At 44.0% G+C, this 20,607-nt stretch overlaps 1 protein-coding gene across 2 annotated transcripts in view; it reads left to right on the plus strand.

The window, feature by feature from the left end:
- Positions 1–20,607, plus strand: part of PACRG (parkin coregulated) — a 366,509-nt gene that overhangs the window by 4,607 nt on the left and 341,295 nt on the right. The window lies entirely within an intron of this gene.

Here is a 20,607-nt window from a genome sequence, read left to right on the forward strand (position 1 = left end):
CCTGGAGGTGCGTCCACGGTGCCTGATGCTTACTGGTGCCCCGGGCAGCATGGGCCCGGAGCCGCAGGGCCAACCCCTACTTTTAGGAAGGGGAAAGAGGAAACAGAAATGCTGCTGGTGGCTTGGGAAAGTGGGCGGCAAGGGAGGAAGATGGGAGAGAAGAGTGCTCCCACCTCTCTGCCAACTCTGGGGAGCCTGAGCACTGGCACCGTGGGTCTGTCGCCTTCCCTGCACAGAAAACAATGTCAGGAGGACGCGAAACGGTGGAGCAAGAAACATTTGTTTGAAACTCACTTAGAGAGAGAAGAAGGGAGAGAAAAGGAGAAGTGCATGTTCAACGGATACCACGGGTTTCTCCGGGTGGAAAGAAGCAAGAGAAAAAGACAAGCAGGGAGTGTTCAAGGGCGGACGGGAGGAGCGTTAGCACGTCTTCCTGTGAGCTTCCTGGAGTTTGTCGTTGTTGTTGTTTTATGGTTTGGGAGCCACACCTGGCAATGCTCGGGGTTACTCCTGGATCTTCACTTAGGATTTACTCCTGGTGGTGCTGGGGACCGTGTGGGGTGCGGGGCGTATATCCCTCTCCTCATGGAGCATGGGGTGGGGCCTGGGGGTCGTCTCAAGGGTTCATCATCCATAGGCCTTGGCAGGAGGAGAAAACACACACTTGCCTCCAAGCTGGCCAGTGGGTGTGGCTGAGAAAGCGGGCGAGCTGTGTCTGGCCATGACACAATGGGCAGATTTGGAGGCAGGTAGGCGGTGGGAGGGGGGGGGGGGGTGGTCAGGTACTTTTGGGAAGCAGTGAAACTTAGGAAGAGAATGCTGAGGTCTGAAGTAGCCCAAGGACACATCAGCCACGTCCCTTTGAGACAATCCTGAACTCTCTGAAGAGAAACTGAGGAACCACCCTGATGCAGAAATCCAGTGACCCACACAGAGAAGGGCGGACCCCTCAGGAGAGGAGAAGCCGCAGCGGATCTGTGAGATAACGCGAAGCCCATCAGCAGTAGAGGGAGGAGATTACAAGAGGGCAGCAGCCAGGCCCTCCTGCGACAACACCCAACTAGCCTTCATGCGTGCAAACCTCCAGAAGAGTCTGGAGATAGTACCCTGGACAGGGCGCTTGCCTTGTACAAGGCCAAGCCAGGTTTGATCCCCAGCATCCCATGGTGGTGGTCCTCCGAGCACCACCAGGAGTAATTCTTGAGTGCAGAGTCAGGAGTAAACCCTGAGCATCCCTGGGTTTGACCCCAAAACAAAACAAAGTCATGAGACAGGAAGTGGTGGTAAATGGCATGTGGAATGGATTTTTAATGAGATAAATTTCATGTGGCTCATGTGTGTAAGATCTGTGGTTCCCGTGGGTGCTGCTAAGCTTTAACACAGGACTCCAGGTGATCTCTGTTCTAGCCTCCCCTCTCAGCGGTCACTTCCCTGCGACAGCGCCGTCTGATTGCGCTCAGGGCCTCGGACTCAGGAAAGACGGGTCTTGGGCAAGCGTCCCTCAGGGAATCGTGTTTGGTAAAGTATGAAAACTCGAGGCAGACCGGGCCAGGGAGATAGGGCAGCAGGCAGGGGGCTTGCCTTGCACGCAGCTAACCCTGTTTGACCTCCCCCCAACCCCTGCCCCAGCACTGTCTGTGAGAAAGCGCATTTTCCTGCACTGGTGGGTTCTTGAGAATTGCATGAAAAATTTGCATACAAAACTCATTTCATACAAAACTCAGAAGATTCAAGATATCTGTTTACTCCAGATAAAGTAGTCGGTCAGGCCCCTCTTTTACCGTGAAGAACATCACAGGTCCTGTCCCTGATGCTGTCCCGTCCCTGCCTGTCTGCTCCCTGCTCCCACATGGTCTACTCATGTGCGTCAAGGCCAGGCCCTGTCCCTGTGTCACCATTTATCTGGCGTACACTTTCCTCAGTCCCCAGCCATGGCCACGTACACGCGTAGGTAAGTCCTATGCTGAGCACCTTGTCCCTGCCTGGGCGCCCGGGCCCTGTCCAGCGCCTGCCTGTGTCAACGTCCGGGCCCTGTCCAGCGCCTGCCTGTGTCAGCCCTAGTATGGCCTGCAGTGTTATCGGTCCACTGGGATGAGAGGAGCGAGCCCCTAGTGCCTGCTCTGAGGGGGAGAGCAGAGTGACCCCTGAGCACCACCAGCTGTGCCTCCCCGCCCCCATCCCCAAATATCGGAATGGCACAAGTCAACCAATGGGAAAAGGCTCCGAGTCGAGATGCACCAGGCATCTTCTTCATTTGGTTTTTGTTTTGTTTTGGGGTCACACATGGCAGTGTTCAGACATCACCTTGCAGTGCTCAGGGAATCACGTGCGGAGCCAGGGACTGAGCCGGGATGATCAGGTGGAAGGCAAGTGCCCCAGCCCTTGTACTGTCTCTCCCATCTCTCTTTGTTTTATGTTTAATCCTCATCTTCTTCCTTAATTATTTTGCCTAGAATAATTATGTCATAAGTTCATTTTATTTTTGATAAATTATCTGATTTTTTTTCTTTTGGGTCACACCCAGCAATCACAGGGGTCACTCCTGGCTCTGCACTCAGGAATTACTCCTGGTGGTGCTCAGGGGACCATGTGGGATGCTGAGAATCGAATGCCCTACCCGCTGTGCTATCGCTCCAGCCCCAATTATCTAATTTTTAACCTATTTTTAAAACTATATAAAAGAAAAGCATATATGCTTCATTATTTTTACCTTTATGATTGAGGTATGATACTGTTAATTACACTTTTCATGAGCACATGATTCCACCACACCCACTACAAGATTGCCCCCTGCCCCCACCAGTGTTCCAAAGCCCCTTTCCCTGTGCCCCCTCCCAGGGCAGAGTAGCATCTGTGCTTCTTGAAGAGTACATATGCACATTCGGAGATGTTCGTTCCATTGAGAGCAAATGGATCATCAGGGACTAGTTCATTTTTCATGAACATCGTCTTGTTGAGGTTTGGCTACAATCCAAGCTTTCCACACTTGAGGTCAAAGTTGGCCAACATTTGTGCCACTTGGCTAATGTTTGGCGTTATGAGAACGATGTCATCAGTGAAGCAAAGTTGGTATGGTTGCTGACCGTCTATCTTCACTCCCATTCCTTCCCATTCCAGTCATCGCATGACATTCTCGAGGGTGGCACTGAAGAGTTTCGGTGAAATGATATCACCCTGCCCAACCCCTCTCTTTACATCAACGATCACTTCCTTGTAGAATGGTGAGATCCTGGTGGTGAGTCTGGTGGTGAGTCCGTAATACAGCTCTCGGAGGATCTTGATGTACTGAGTTTGAACACCCTGTTTGGCCAGGGCCTCGATGACTGCTTCAGTCTCAACAGAATCAAAGGCCTTCTTTAAGTTGATGAATGTTAGACAGAGCGGCATCTTGAACTCTCACAAAACTTCAATGAGCTTGGTCACCGTGTGGATATGGTCGATCGTGCTGAATCCCCTTCGGAACCCGGCTTGCTCGAATGGTTGTCCTTCATCTAGTGTTCTGCCTATTCTATTCAGGATGACATGTGTGAACAACTTGTAGACGACAGACAGCAGGCAGATTGGGTGATAGTTGCTAATGTCATGGATGTCTCCCTTCTTGTACAACAGAACGGTCCTGCTGGTTTTCCACTGGGACGGAACCTTGCATTCAGACAGGTAGCGTGTGAAGAGGCAAGCCAGTGTATTCATGAGTACTGGCGACAGATTCTTCAGGTGTTCGGGTCTAACCTTGAACTCAACATGAGGAACGACTTGGCGCCAGAACTGTGCAGGAGGAAGAGAGCAGTGTGGAACACCTTTAAGAGCATCAAAGAAGTGGTTAAGAGGATGAAGGACCTCCGACTCTGGGCACATCTTTTCAATTCCACCATTCTTCCTGCACTAACGTATGCTTCAGAGACCTGGGCCCTATGCAAACAGGATGAGAACACTATTCGGGTATCCCAAAGAGGAATCAAAAGAGCTATGGTAGGAGTATCACGTCTCATTCAAGTTAGAGAAGGAATCTGGAGTTCTGACTCTGTCGATGATCAAGAATTAGGGATGCTGTCTTGTTTGCCAAGACATCAAAAATCAGATGGGCCGGACATGTAATGCAATTCAGAAATGACCGAAGGACTAGAGCAGTTACCGACTGGATTCCACAGGATGTCAAAAGACCGCGTGGTCGCCCACCAACCAGATGGTCAGACTTCTTCATCAAAACCCTGAATGAACGATTTGAGGCTCTTCCTGTTCCTGGAGCGAGCAGATACCACTGGGCTACACTAGCACACAACAGGGACAAATGGAGATTTTATTGGCGCCCGCCCGAGCAAATCGAAGATCAATGGGAAGACAAGTGATACAAGTGATATGCACACATTAGATGCATGTATTTATGTAGCTTATATATCTTATGTGGATATGTTTGGGGAGTAGGATGGGCTGCACCCAGTGTTGTTCAGAAACTGCTCATGGTCCTGTGCTCAGAGGTTGCTCCTGACAGGTGATGAATACAGCCAGGAATTGGCTGGGTGCCAGGCAAGCAACTTCATCCCTTGAACCCTCTCTCCAGTCCCAGAAATTTTATATGAAACTGTGGACTTTCAGAATGTTAAAATTACATATCTCATTGCAAACTCCCCATTTTATAAAGTTCTGTCATGTGAACATGCCATAGCTGACTATGCATCCATGCAGGCCACTTACAATTTTGCTCTTACATCTAACGTTGAAGTGAATATTCTGATTTAGTACGTTAGTTTAGATATTTCAATATCTCCCTGAACTATGATTTTTAAAGTAGAACTGCTGGGTCAGAGATCATCAGACTCTGAAAGTTCCAATAAAATAATAAAATAAAATTAACATTCTGAATAAAAAAAATGTGGAGTTCATGCCCAATTCAATCAGCTTAATCACTGCTATAGCAGTACTCTTACATTGTAAAAAAAATAAGGTTACCTTTTCTTTGGGGCAGTGTGTATGTGTGAGTGTGTGTGTGTGTGTGTGAGTGTGAGTGTTGAGTGTGTGTGTGTGAGTGTTGAGTGTGTGTGTGTGAGTGTGAGTGTGTGAGTATGTGTGTGTGTGTGTGTGTGTGTGTGTGTCTGTGTCTGTGTGGCAGGGGAGGGGGGTTGAGTCACACCCAGTGGTGCTCAGGGGTTACTCCTGGATCTGCCCTCGGGAGTGACTCCTAGCAGGCTCTGGGGACCATATGGGATGCTGGGGATGGAACCCGGTGTGCCATGTGCAAGGCCAGCCCCTCCCTGCTGTGCCGTCCCTTGGGACTCCAGCAAAGGTCCCTCACTATCCCCAGCCCCGGGCTGCTGCTCCCTTGTTGCTGCCTCCTTGCAGCCGAGGCACCAGGCGCAGAGGCACGGCCGCCGCAGCCTGCCTGCCCCTCCTCTCGGGACCAGTATCTCAGCATCTCTGCTCATCACGATACATTTTCTAAATGGGTTTGAAAACACATCCAGGGCTGGGCTTCTCAGTTTGCAAATAGGAATCACCCAGGAAGCTTAGAATTACAGATTCCTGCACCTCAGCCCCCAAGATTCTGATTGAGTTATTCTAATTACTCTGGGGCTGATTTCATTAGCATTTAAGAGGGTGTATCAGACTAAAAGTGTGCCAGCCTGGAGGCACGGTGGGTCTCTTGTTTTGATTTTGCAGTTCCGCTCAGCCAGTCAGCTCTGAGCATGGTTCTGATTTGCCGTTGTCCCGAGGCCAGTGATATATTTTCTTTCCATAGATGATCAGCCTTTCAGGGTACGTCTGTTGCTAGCCTCTGTCCGAGGTTTTCCTGCTGAGCCATTTCTCCTTATTAAAGTGTCAATGTTCTACGGAGAGTCTGCACACACATCTGCTCTGAGAAGGATTTTCTCCTGATCTGTGTTCGTCTTTATACTTCTTTTGAATCCGATGCACAAATTTTCAATATTTATGCTTATCAACATGTGTATGGCTTATATATTTTGTGCCTAGTTTTAGTCATATCATATATTTGTTTGTGTTTGGTCATATCGTGTATTTTAAATTTTAGTATCTATGATCATATTCTCATTGTTAATTAATGTTTCCATTGTTAAATTTGCTTATGGTTGGTTTTGTTCTCTTTGGTTTATCTTTTCGTATACCTCTTTTGAATTTACATACAGATTGTGCAGGGTTTGTTATTGTATTTTATTTTTATTTACATTATTATGATTTTAAGGCACTGGGATTACAATAGTGTTCATGCATATGGTGTGCGTCTCACTGCACCCGACCCCCCACCCATGACCCCAGACTCACCCACCCTCCCCCCTCCTAGCTCCCCCTTCTATCCTTGAGATTATATTTCCTTTCTACTCTCTCACATTCTTTTCTTCCTTTTCCTTCTTAAAATATTCTCATTTTATATTACAATGTTTCTTGTTTTTCTTTTTAAATACTTTTGTAGATTCTTATTCTCGTTATTCTTATTCTGGAGCGATAGCACAGCGGGTAGGGCATTTGCCTTGCACGCAGCTGAACCGGGTTCGATTCCTCTGTCCCTCTCAGAGAGCCCGGCAAGCTACCGAGAGTATCCCACCCGCACGGCAGAGCCTGGCAAGTTCCCCATGGCATATTCGATGTGCCAAAAACAGTAATAACAAGTCTCACAATGGAGACGTTACTGGTGCCCACTAGAGCAAATCGATGAATAATGGGATGACAGTGCTACAGTTATTAAAGTTTATGTATTGATTTTAAATTTCTACTTTAATGTGGTTTTATTTATGAAGGATCATTTTACCCATTGATCAGGCTTTATGATAATACTCAGATTATGAATTTTTAAGTAAAAATGTGTTGCTTTATGGCTATGTAATTTCATTTCTATCGTTTTAGTTGCTTGGATTTATTAAACTTGTTGGTCAAGAATTTAGTCTATCAAGAAAATGTGGGGGGTTGTTTTTAAGTTTTTTTTTTAATTTTTATTTTTTGTTGTTGCTGTTTTGCTTGGGGGTCAAACCTCACAGTGCTCAGGGCTTACCCCTGACTGTGCTCAGTGATCACTCAGGGGACTGTACAGAGTGCCAGGAACCAAACGGTCAGCAGTGTATAGAGCAAGTGCCCTGCCCACTGTACTATCCAGACTCATAAAGAAAGTGCTTTATGAAAAACTTTGCAAAAGGATATTTTCTGTTCGTCTAATTTGTTTCTCTGGGATGGTTAATTGCAGACAACTTGTTTCACTGCCAAAAATGACAGAGACCATCTCTCTAAAAGCACCAATACTATTTAAAACTAAAAGTCGTGAGTGCTGGGGATTAGCTCCATTGCATGCGGATCTGAGGCTGGAGGATTCGAGTTGGTGTTGCCCCGCCTTCCTTTCTGTCCTTATCAGACACTCTCCAGGGGGTCTAGATCACTTGGAGACTGAAGTCATAACTGACTGCTAGCAATCTATCGATATCATCCAATGTTCAGGTTTTCTTTGCCTTGGATCAATAGGGAGAAAAAAATGCAGAAGGAAATGAGAGACCGAAGTCAGAGCAACGGTGGGGAAGGCTTCCAGTGGCTGCTTCCGTTCTCTTCACCTGAGGCAGGGCCTCTCCCAGTTCAGCAGTGCTGAGAACCAACAGCAGGACTCAGTTTTCACCTCATTTGCCCAAGGAACCTAGAATTCTAGAATTTGCCTCGACTATTTCTATTTTAGTTTCTGGAAAATCTATGTTTATATTTATTTAAAATGTGTATATTTCTTATTTAAAATCCTTAAAATGTAATTTTAAAAGGAGAATTTAGGGAGACCTATTGGCTTTGATTCTGTTACCTTAGTAAGAACTGACTTTAAAATGCCTTTAGCCCTATAAAAGAATGCTTTATCATAAAAAAGAAGTATTGGTTTATATTAGAAAATATTATAGATAATGCTTAAGTACCTCCATAACACAGTTAGGTGTGGATCAAAAACCCAAAACAATAAAAAGTATCTGCATTAATAAGTAAGAGAATTTAATAAAAATCTATAGATATAAAAAGCTCACCAGGGTAGACCTAGAATACTCAATGTAAATGAAACAGAAATTCATTATTGAAAATGTATAAAAGCCGTTAGAAGCTAGAAACAAACAAATCGTTTTTAATCTTTTAGTGCCATGAGTGAATACACAGTGGCAAACTGCTGAGGAAAAAATGCCTGTGGGGTCTGGGGTGAGGTGCCCCCTTGCCACAGGGGCGAGGAGCAGCCGAGGGCTGACACGTGGAGTGGCTGCTGCTCATGGAGGGCCTAGAGACCCTGAGGGTTAATATTTGGGGTCTAATAATTAACATTCTGTGGTGGAGATGTATTTTGGGGGTCTGGGTTTGGTTTGGGGCCACACTCGGGGAAGCTTGGGAGTGACTACTAGCAGTGCTCTGAGCACCAAGCAGGGTGACGGGGATTGGACTGAGCCTGGGCCGACTACGTGCAAGGCAAATGCCCTACCTGCCGTACTATCGCTCCAGCCCCTTAAACATTTTCTTTTTGCTTGTTTTCTTGTTTTGTTTTGGGGCTGCACCCAGTGGTGCTCAGGAATCACTCCTGGCCACACTGGGGGACCCTGTGGGCACTGGGTCACACCTGGGTGAGTCACCCTTGAGGCAAACGCCCTCTCCCCCGTAACATCTCTCCAGCCCCAGGCAGAGATTTATTTTGAGTTTTCCTATTCACATGTAGGAATCATTGCCTCAATAAAAGTTTAGGGTATCATTATTCATGAATAGGCTTGTTTACCGAAGTTACTGTCATTTAGGAAAAAGCGTGTAAATTGATTATATTATGAAGAATAACTCTGTCATATAAATAATGAGTTATATTTTAGAATTATCCTCCTAAGCCAATTCAGGTTAAAGCCACTGAAGTAACATAGGCTCAAGGAACTAAAGACTAGGAAAAAATATAATTATATAATAAATGCCAGGTAAAATAATAACTATAAGATAGATCATGGCTAACTACTTTCCTTTTGCGGTTTTTACAGAGAAGAGAATCTACAGAGAAATATATTTCACAGATTGTTGATTCTAAATTAAAGGAGCTATGAATAACTGGTCCCTGAGACAAACAGTAAATCCTTCATAAAATCTTCTGTGTCCTGCACTCCGTAGTTAAAAAAAAAAAAAAAAAAAGTTATTTTATGTACCGGTGAGAAGTCCAGGGTTTCAGTTAAGGTGTCTGCTTGCACATGGCTGATTCTAGTTTGATCCCCAGTTCCACACGGCCCCCTGAGCACCACCAGATTCCCACCATGGTTATTTTATCACTGTTCATCCTGTTCATTGATTTGCTCGAGCGGGCACCAGTAACATCTCCATTCGTCCCTGTCGAGTGCTAGTGTAGCCCAATGGCGTCTTGGGGGCTCTTTCAGGGTCAGGGGAATGAGGACCGTCGCTATTACTGTTTTTGGCGTATAGAGTATGCCATGGGTAGCTTGCCAGGCTATTTTTCATGATCAAATTCTATCTTTATTTTAAAACTAATAAAAATGACACTTGTAAATATTTTCACGTGGACATAATGATCTTAACACTATTGTATTTCGGTATATTCTAAAACATTGATCGAGCAGTTATTGGCACCCAACACACAACAGCTGTGTGAAGATGAATCATTTTAAGCAATAATGAGGGGTTGTTTCTTTTTATGCTTTATTTCAGTTTGGAATTTCTTAGATAAATGATATATCATGTTTACTCAAGACTCCAGTGAGTGATATTCCACACATTCACAGTGATTTACATCACTAAATAATCTTCTGTTATTATGAGTTGATAATGAAAGCAATTTGGAAGATCCTCACATCCCATGTTTATGAGGTAAAGTGTGATGAGTGAGCGGCCAGCTCTTTGCCCTGATCCGGTTAACACTCTGCTCGGCGTTCAAGGCACCAGAGACTGTTTCTCAGTAGTTTAATCCTAACTTATTTTTCCTGAGCGTAATTCAAATTGTGGATGTCCCTGTATCTCCATTCTACATTTCATTACACTCACACTTAAAAAGGTAACTGATTAAATAAAAACTTCTTGAAGATTAAACAGACCAAGCTGTAGACCACATCTGTCCATCTATTTTTTTTCACATTTTTGAAAAACTTTGTTCATATTCTTAGAACTTCCCTGTGCATAGGCTTCATTTAAATTGCTTATGTTTTTTAAATTAATTTTTATTAAAAACACCGTGATTTACAAAGTTATTCATTATACAATTGTTTCAAGCATTTAGTGCTTCAAAACCACCAGTGTGACCTCCCAATATCCCCAGTTTCCTTCCCAATCCTGACTTGCCCACATTAACACATAATAAATTTATTTTATATTGCTATTCCAACAACACTTTAAGAACTGGCAAATAGAATGATCAGAAAATAAATTAGTAAGAGCCAATTAGTGATTACTATATGATTTTGACCTGTGTAAATAAGAAAATTAAGAGCATTTAATATAAAATGCCTATTCTCATTTACACATATACATGGTCAACTCTGGGATCTAAAGTACATTAAATTTTATTTTATACTTGGATCTCATAGTAATAATTATGTCTCACCTGTCATTAGTAACTCTTCTAAACAACTCTGTGCTAATATATTTTGGAGTTTACATAGTAGGTGTGTAATAGTAGGTATATAAGTAGGTCAGGGCTACTTACATAAATTTCCCCCTTATACTTTATGTGAACACTGTGGTTTACAAAGCTGTCCATGATGATTTGTTACAGGCACTCAATATTTCAACACCAATTCTCCACTAAGACACTTCCCTCCACCGTTATCTCCAGTTTTGCCAACCACCCCATAAGCCTGCCCCTGTAGGAAGCCCTTAATAATTTTATATTTTTTATTACCCATAATTGCTAGCAGAATGATCGAAATATTTCCTTAGAAGAAAGTTGGTGAAAATTGTTGTGATTGTGAACACAGAGTGACTAAGTCCTTGTATAAGAGATTACTAAGATGTTGTTACAGGGTAAGCCTTTTGTGTGTGTTTTGTGAATCAAGACTGGTTGCCTTCTATGTTAAGTCCCATCCAATCTGGTGTGCTACTGCTTTATCAGTTTTATCAGTGTTGTAGAGTTTGAGATGCCGCTCTAGGAAGTCCAGAATTTTTAACGGGGTGATATAGCTGGAGTTAAATTTTTAAGTGGATAGCAGCTGTGGTGTGTGTGTGTGTGTGTGTGTGTGTGTGTGTGTGTGTGTGTGTGTGTGTGTGTGTGACTGTGACTGCCAGGGCTTCTGTAAGTACAGGGAGATGGGGAAAGGTAGCCCATCTCGACTTCATGAAAGCCTGGAGATTTCAGTCACAGAACCCGCATCCCTGAACAATTTCTGGGGGAGGCTGGTCCTGAGGCCGTGGAGTCCAGCCAGGGGCATGGTGGCGATTGTGGAGTGTGGAGAGCAATCAGCTGCTGGGCTCTATCTGCACGGGCACTCAGCTGACTGGCCTGTCTCCAGGGTGCCCAGGACAACTGAGTCATGCACGGTGCCCAGAAGAATCTTCTGCATCTCTTTTGAGATGCATTTATGAGTCTCTGGATTACAGCTGGCAAATGAGCTTACCTGGCGCCTGAGGTGGTTTGTGGGTGTGACTGCAGGCCTTCTCTTTCTTTCCTTCTTTCTTTCTTTCTTTCTTTCTTTCTTTCTTTCTTTCTTTCTTTCTTTCTTTCTTTCTTTCTTTCTTTCTTTCTTTCTTTCTTTCTTTCTCTCTCTTTCTTCCTTCCTTTCTTTCTCTCTCTTCCTTCCTTCCTTCCTTCCTTCCTTCCTTCCTTCCTTCCTTCCTTCCTTCCTTCCTTTCTTTTTTCTTTCTTTCTTTCTTTCTTTCTTTCTTTCTTTCTTTCTTTCTTTCTTTCTTTCTTTCTTTCTTTCTTTCTTTCTTTCTTTCTTTCTTTCTTTCTTTCTCTTTCTCTTTCTCTCTTTCTCTCTCTTTTTTTCTCGCTTTCTTGCTTTCTTTCTTTCGTGTGTGCTCGCTTTCTTGCTTTCTTTTGTTTGGCCACTCCCAGCAGTGTTCAGGAATTACTCCTGGCTCTGCACTCAGGTATCACTCCTGGCAGGCATGTGGGAACCTATGGGTGCCAGGGATCAAACCTGGGTTTGCTTTGTGCAAGCAAGCTTCCTACCTGCTGCTCTCTCTCTCTCTCTCTCTCTCTCTCTCTCTCTCTCTCTCTCTCTCTGGTGCCCTGGCCTTCTCTATGATGCAAATGATGTGGATTCCATTGACTTAAATATTTTTTTTAATTCTTTTATTAATTCACCATGTGGAAAGTTACAAAGCTTTCAGGTTAAAGTCTCAGTTATACAATGCTCAAACACCCATCCCTTCACCAGTGCACATATTCCACCACCAAGAATCACGATATACCTCCCCCCTTCCCCCCACCTCCCCAGCCCCCCACCCCGCATGTGTAAGTGGTAAATTTCACTTTACTTTCACCTTACTTTGATTACATTCAATATTTAAACAAAAAAATTCACTATTATTGATTTGGAGTTTCTCCCCCGTAAAGTTGATCCATTGCTGACAATGAAGAGATATGAGGTCAGGAGGCTGCACTAGCAGCAGCATAGTTTTGGATTTCTGTATTTTAGTATTTTAGTAACTAAACCATTGACTTAAATATTGTCAACATTTTCTACTTTAACCAGAATCGTAGAAATGTTGTTTTATTTATTGGTTTTGTGGACACGCCCTGCAGTGCTCAGGAGCTCGTTGTGACTCTGTGCCCAGGGTCTCCCACACTAGTGCTCTGGACACTAGTCGTGTTGTCTAGGATCCAGCCAGGGTCTGCAGCCAGGGCAAGCGCCTATACCTCCTGCACTGCCTCTCTGCCCTGAGGATGCCAAAGACTCTGCAACCCTGGGTGGATCCCCAAGACATGAATCGGTACCCAGCAGGTAGGGTTTGTCACACGTGAGGAAAACAGCTGCAGTGACGTCCGCAGAACCGGTCCTAGGGGTGTGCAGAAGGAAGGCTGGCAGCCCATTGTCATCAGCCCGATTCCGAGTGCAAGAGATCCAGGAGGCAGCTCAAGAGGCTCTTTCAGAGGCAAAGTTACTGGAGTCAAGTCCCAAACCAACGCCTCACCGGGGACTGAGGTCCAACTTCAGATTTCTCATAAGGGGAAAGTGGTGCTCAAAAGATGAAGACTCCCCTTGAGCCTCAAAGATCCAAAACACTTTTTTCTTCTGTAAAGAGAGGCACAGCCTTGTGCCTCCCTCCAAGACTGGGCAGGGGACTGGAGTGTTCTGGAACACCCAAGTAGAGTAGCTCAGAAAATCATCCCTGCTGCCAGGCTCCCGTGAGAAGCTCTCCCACAGTGCCCACTTTTACTAGCATCCAAAATAATCAGCTCAGCTCCTTCATTTACTCTGCTCTGTACCCAGACATCTCTTGTCCATCCCAGCGCATCCATCCTCAGACAGCTGACACTCGTCACTCAGGAGAAGGAGTTGGAGGGAAACTTCTGCAGATTATTAGATGCCAAGGAAATGTACTCAGCGCTTGGATGCAGTTGGTGGTGAAACAGCCGTGCACGCTCTTCTCCACTCCCAAGTGGACTCCTTATGAGATGTTAGTGGGTCCTTGCTCCAGAGTTGAGAGGTCAAATTTCAGAGAAGTTATCAGGACAGTTGCCAGGACTCCTCAGCCCCCGCAAACACCGTCTCCTCTCCCCAGGCCACACCCTTCCAATCTACCATTTTTTACTGTCTCTAGGATTTCATTAGTAAACATAAATTTGTAAATACTAGACTTGTGCTGGACTGGAGCAATAGCACAGTGGGTAGGGCGTTTGCCTTGCACGTGGCCAAACCAGGTTTGATTCCTCCGTCCCTCTCGGAGAGCCCGGCAAGCTACCGAGAGTCTCTTGCCCACATGGCAGAGCCTGGCAAGCTCCCCGTGGCACATTCGATATGCCACAAACAGTAATAACAAGTCTCACAATGGAGACATTACTGGTCCACACTCGAGCAGATCGATGAACGACGGGACGAGAGTGACAGTGCTACGGACTTGTGCTATTTCCTTCTTTAAGAGTCCCAACAGTAAGTCAAATGCATTACAGAACTGGGTACTCGTGACAGAGGCACAGCACGAAGGGGAAAGCCGTGGCATCGGTCCAAACAGTGAAGGAGTCCGGATTCCCTGGTGCCTCTGTGGCCCACTCCCTCTCCTTCCCCCATCTCTGCGAACCGGTGATCTTCTGTCATTGTAGAGAAATCTGCATTTTCTAGAATTTTCCATAAATGGAATCACAGAGACTACTCCCACCTCCCCTGTTTCACATTTTTCAGGAAGACAGTGTAAGTTGTTCCCGTCACTTTGGTGGGGACTTGACTATTTCTAGTGTGGAGGTTTACAGTTTATAAGCAGTGGTGTGAATTGGAAACACGGTTGTGTTTGTACAACAGATAACAGTCTTGCACAAATATTGGGGTTTTTTTTCTTTTTCTTCTTAAATGAGTCACTGTGAGGTACAGCTACAGGCTTACAAACTTTCTTGATATGTTTCAGTCATACATGCTCGAGCACCCATCCCTCCACCAGTGCCCATTCTCCACCTCCAATGTTCCCAGTGTCCCTCCCGCCACCCCCACCCCTTCCCATCCCCTGCCTCTGTGACAGGCACATTCCCTCTCACTCTCTCTCTCCCTTTGGGTGTTATGGTTTGCAAGACAGGTGTGGCAAAGGGTTGGGCCACACATGGCAGTTCTCAAGAGCTATTTCTGTTTCTGAGGAGTGAGCCCTGGCAGTCATCATGTGACCATATATGGTGCCCAGGTCAGGGCCAATAACAGTGCTGTCATATAGAAGCCAGTGCCTTAGCTCCTAGACTCTCTCTCTGGCTGGAAAGTCTTATATGAATGGGTGTTCATTTCTCGTGGTTAAATACCAAGACTGGACTGGCTGTGTCCTGTCAAGAAGTACCAGAGGTCAAACAGCATCGTGTCTGTACACCCCCAGCTGGCCATGAATTCAGTTATATCCATGATAAGTTTACCTTTGTCATCTCAAAGTCATCCAGACAGTCACGAAGAGTATGTAAGAGTGCTTATTATTACATGAGCATTCTTCTCTTAGGCCTATAATATATAGAATCACTGTCATGCCAATTTGCTCGAGCGGGCACCAGTAACATCTCCATTGTGAGACTTGTTACTGTTTGTGGCATATTAAATACGCCACAGGGAGCTTGCCAGGCTCTGCCATGCAGGTGAGATACTCTTGGTAACTTGCTGGGCTCTCTGAGAGGGGCAGAGGAATCAAACCCAGGTTGGCCATGTGCCAGGCGAATGCCCTACCCGCTGCACTATCGCTCCAGCCCAATATACAGAATAAATGGAAAAATCATTGAGGGGGGAGTGTTGGGTCATATTCAGTGGTACTCAAGGCTTACTCCAGGATCAGTACTCAGGGACCACCCCTGAAGGTACTTGAGGGCATATGTAGTTTGGGGGATTGAATCAGAGGTAGCTCGGTGTAAAGCAGATGCCTTAACCTCTGTGCTAGCTCTCTTCTCTGGTTCCTGTTATTTGTTATTTTAATGTATAGACTATTGTGGTATGCAGCAACATTCTCATAATCTGAAGACATCCATTGTTGATTGATGTATGGGTTTGCAAATAGTTATTACCTGAATTTTAATGAAGTATTGTTGCATTCGGACTGCAGGGTCTTCATAATGTTCTCTACTAAATAAAATCACTCTCGCTTTCTCTTGTAGGTTATATAGCATATATTAATGTTTCAACTGTCATTAAAAACTACACTAGTTAGTACTTTAGCATTTGGCTTCATTTGTTGAAACTTACTTGTTTCTTGTTCATAAAACTCAAATTTATGTCTACCTTCAATTATTTTCTTTCAAAGATATCTTACGATTTCACATTTCAGGAGGAACCATAATTTATTTCAGCCTGAGGCCAACAGCCAACTTTCCTGCTGTTCTAGATGCATATATGCAATTTAGTCAGTGAATTTTAAAAATTGAAGTATCGCACATTAAACCAGAATAATGAACCCATAACAATTTTTATGACATTCAGAAAAATTATTTCTTAGATATTCACAGTATCATCTTGCTCATTAAAAGTATTATAGGATCATAAGTTAGACCATGTATTCCTAAGCCTTAAAAAAAAATTAGAGCCATTTCTTGATGGTCAGATGATTTTACCTGCTTGCCATATAATGCAATCTTGCTCTGGAAATCTAGAACAGGCTTTTGCAGCTAAGTATTCATCCTTGGCTCATAGAATAAAACTCTTGGAAAATCTTCCGTATGGTATCACAGTGCCCTTCACATGCAGGTACTGTGGTTCATTATAATTAATGTGAGCATCTCTACCGAGGTTCTGGCCACTGTGTGGCAAGCGTGTTTGAATTTTCAAACCCTCAGCAGCCCCACAAGTGGGTGAATACTCCCGACTGCTTCCGAGGGCTTTGCGGTAGTAAATGAAATATCTGTGAAACACTGCACTTGCGGTGTCGGTCTGCTCAGCCACCAGAAATTCAGGTGCTCTGAGAGCTCTGGAAAGGGGGGTCCATGTTTTCACGGATCTGCTCGTATGTAACTGGCCTGTCCTATAAAGCACTCCTTGGAGGATTTTATAGGATTCTAATCCCCCTGATGCTGTAGCTGCTGAGTTATGTGCTCAGAAAGGCATATTCATGCCCATGGGTCACTAAGGTACTATTTTGTGTTTGTCTAATCACTTGATTGGTCTTTATCTTGTTTTATAAATGTGCCTAATTCAGTGAGGAGGCTGCTTCTCCTGGAGACTTCACACAATGTAAGCAAGTGCCAGAGCTAGACAATTTGTTTTCGTTGGGTGTATAGTTTATTTTTGGTGATATACATTATACAAACAATTTTGTAAATGGTTTTTGATTTTTTTTAAAGAAGCATTTTAAAAGTAGCATTACATCTAACCAAATGGGTATGTGTATTTTGTTATAGTTGGTGAGGATTGTCCTTATGTTCTAGGTCACTGTCACTGTCACTGTCATCTGTTGATCAACGACTTGCTCTTGTGGGCCCAGTAACATCTCCATTCATCCTAGCCCTGAGATTTTTAGCAGCCTCTTTTCACTCGTCCTTCCCAATGGTGCCACATTAGAGGCTCTTTAGGGTCAGGGGAATGAGACCCATCATTGTTACTGTATCTGGCATATTAATATACCACAGGGAGCTTGCCAGGCTCTCCCTTGCGGATAGTAAACTCTCGGTAGCTTGCCAGGTTCTCCAAGAGGGAGGCTATCAGATGTTGGCCGCATGCTTCCAGGAGCTTGGTTTTATAGTCTCTGGATGTTGACCATTGATGGGATTACACGGGCCAAGGGCAATTTCTGGGTGTGGCCACCTAGCTACTGGAAAATGGGGAATCTGGGTGGAAAAGGACCAGTCCTGATCCGAACAGCCTTGGAGATCTCGGCCCCAGGTCCCGCACACCTGGGTTCCTCTGCCGGTTACTTCATGTGTGAGGCTCATCTGAATGTGTGGAGAGTGGCCTTGGGCAATGCAGTGACTGGGTTCTGGAGGTCTTCAACTGCCAGGGCTCTACTCAGAGCGGGGAGGGAAACTCAACCCACCCCCTCTGAGGGACCCCGGTGAAGACAACTAGGCATGGGGGCAAGAGACTCTGCATCTCGCGCTTCTGGGAGCTTGGTTATATAGTCTCTGGATGTTGGCCAGAGACTATAATATATATATATAATATATATATAACGTATATTATATGTATTACATACTTGTGGCAAACTTCCATAATGGACCAGTCCTTCTGGCCATATTCCTACCGTCTTTGGGTATTGTTCTCATATGATGTTATGTTTTAGGTAAACAAAAAAAAATCTAATAGGAAACTTCCATATCCAAATATCTTAGATTCTAATGTGACAGCTTTAGCATTAGTCCAAACAAATAGAGATCATAGAGATTATTCATGTTTCCTTTTGGTTTTTTGACTCCATTAATCGTCATTTATTCCTGTTTTCACTCAAAGCAGTTGCTAACACCAAGTGCTGCCTCTTATCCAGCAGTGGTGCTAAAATCTTTTGTATCTTTGCAAAACATAAAAGTGTGTTTCTGCAAAATGTGGTTTACTTTCAGTTAGAAATTTTACTTCTAAGTCTTTAGTCTTTACCTTAATTGTGAACATCAAATACAGCTCTTGCATGAATGATATAGGCTAATTTCAAATTGTCTCTAAGTCTACAAATATACTCTTCATTTCCCCTAGTCTGAGCTTCAATTGCTCTGCTTGTATGTGTAATCAGAAATTGATTGGGTTGCTGTGGAAACTGGAAAGGCATATTGCTGGGTGAAGGGAAGTGTGGTGGAAGTACTGCTATCATAATTGTCTGCCGCCCTAGATGCTATCACTCTGAACGGTACACTGATGGAAATTTTACACTCCAACCCGAGAATGCTTCTCTTCAGAATACTGCTGCGTGCTCAGTGTTAATTCTCTACCCAATATCCTGTCACCAAGTGCTTTGTTACATATTTTGTTTCTACATTAGGCTTTTTAAAAAACCCCCAAATGTCCAAATGCATTTGTTTTCATCTTATTCGTGTTTCAAGACACATCCTAGGGGGTGAGGAGTTGGGGGAGATAAAGCTTGTTTAAATATACGTTATGTAAAAGCCAGTCATCCAAAATATTTCAAGTGCTTACTAGGAGATATAGAAAAGTGCAAAAATCATGTTTAAAAATATTTTTTAAATATCTTGTGATGAAGACAGCCAAGAAGTAAAGGACTTTTCTACCCAAAAGGTCGCTGTTATGCATTTTACCGTGTACAGGTGAAATCAGTTGCTTTTAAAGGGTTGTCCCATGGCTGAGAGGTAAGAGAGTAAAGATTGACTAATGGGAAGAGGAGGAGAAGCGAGGGAAGGAAGAACAAAGGGTCTTTGCCAGTGGTGGGAACAATGGGGCTAGGAATAAAGCCATCCACTTCTACTCCAATACTAAGGATACTTCTCAACACCAGCAGCTTTTCCAGAGATTTTCACTGGATGCCTGACTTCTGCAAACATAAATGTAGAAAATTGTGATTTCTAAAGTTTGAAATAAAATATAGTAGTGAGAGAGAGAGTAAGAGGGAAAATGTCTGCCGTAGAGGCCAGAGGAGGGGTGGGATGGGTGTAGGGAGACTGGGGACACTGGTGGTGGAAAGTGTGCATGGGTGGAGGGGTGGGTGTTCCGTCATTGTATGACTGAAACTCAAACATGAAAGTTTTGTAACTAGCTCATGCCGATTCAATTAAAAAAATTCAAAAAACATTATCGCTACTAATAAGTCTTGGGAAAATGAAGATTAATAAAAGAGATATCTGCTGAAGAAGTTAACAGGACACACCGACTATGTATAATAAACTCCTGGTGGAAGAGAAATGGAGCATGGTAGCACACTTGAGAATCAGGGAAGAAAAATGTCATTTTAATTCTGCTTTTGTTAATAGTGACAGGCACTGAAATCTGCTTGAGCTGGCAAATTATTAAAGCAAATATGTGTGGGATTGTCTAAATGTTCTGTTATTTAATGTATTTGGGGGATTTGTAGCTAGATCTTTGAATACTGTTCTTTGGTATATAATTCCCCTCTATACCACGGTATCCTCTCTTTCCACTGCTTTATGAAAATTTACCTTACAACATATTGCTTTCACCAACATGTTTGCTTAAGATAAAGAAATCTGAAGAGGATTACATCAAACTAGGAAGCGTCCGTATCACTAAAGAAGCTATTACTGAAACAAAAATAGAATTTACTCTAGCCGCAGACCACACTTGAGACAGAGGGCTGCTTTCTATGATATATAAAGTACTCATAAAACTCAACAATAAGAATGCAAGCAACACCGTTACAATGTGGGAAGAAGAGACTGAATAGAAACTTCTCCAAAGAAGACATACTCATGGCCAGCAGGTATATGAAAAAATTCTCATCATTGGGGCTGGAGCGAGAGTACAGCAGGTAGGGCGTTTGCCTTGCATGTGGCCCACCTGAGTTCAATTCCCAGCATCCCATATAGTCCTCCGAGCACCACGAGGAGTAATTCCTGAGTGCAAAATGAGGAGTAACCCCTGTGCATCGCTGGGTGTGACCTCCCAAAAAAGCAAAAAAAAAAAAATTCTCATCATCCCAGATTATCAGGAAAATGTAAATAGTCAAAGTGATAAGATGCCATCATGTGACACCTGTGAGAATGGTCTCTGGTCTCTCTCAAAATGACCAGGTGGGGATTTGAGACAAGTAAAGTTCCAAGGTGCCCTATGAATCAGCCCACCAGCCTCTGCCCTCCGTGCCACCCAGGAGAAACTGCATTTCACATAATTCCTGGTCTTTTTGTCAGTGTTTTCCTCACTCACAGTAGACAAATTCCTCTTCTCCACTCTCAACTCCTCAGCATTACAGACCCTTTGGATCTGCATTTTCTCTGAGGTTCCCCATCACGGCTGTATTTACTCACCTCCAGTGCCACTAAATAAAGTCTCATTCAATGTATTCGTCTACGCAACACCTATTTATTGAGAATTTACCAAATGTCAGAAAGTATATCCGTGAGTGTGACTGCAGCATTCCCCGCCAGCCCTGTTGGTTTGTGTTTATGTTTAA

Source organism: Sorex araneus, chromosome 4 (genome assembly GCF_027595985.1).
Source record: "Sorex araneus isolate mSorAra2 chromosome 4, mSorAra2.pri, whole genome shotgun sequence".
NCBI classification, from domain to species: domain Eukaryota; kingdom Metazoa; phylum Chordata; class Mammalia; order Eulipotyphla; family Soricidae; genus Sorex; species Sorex araneus.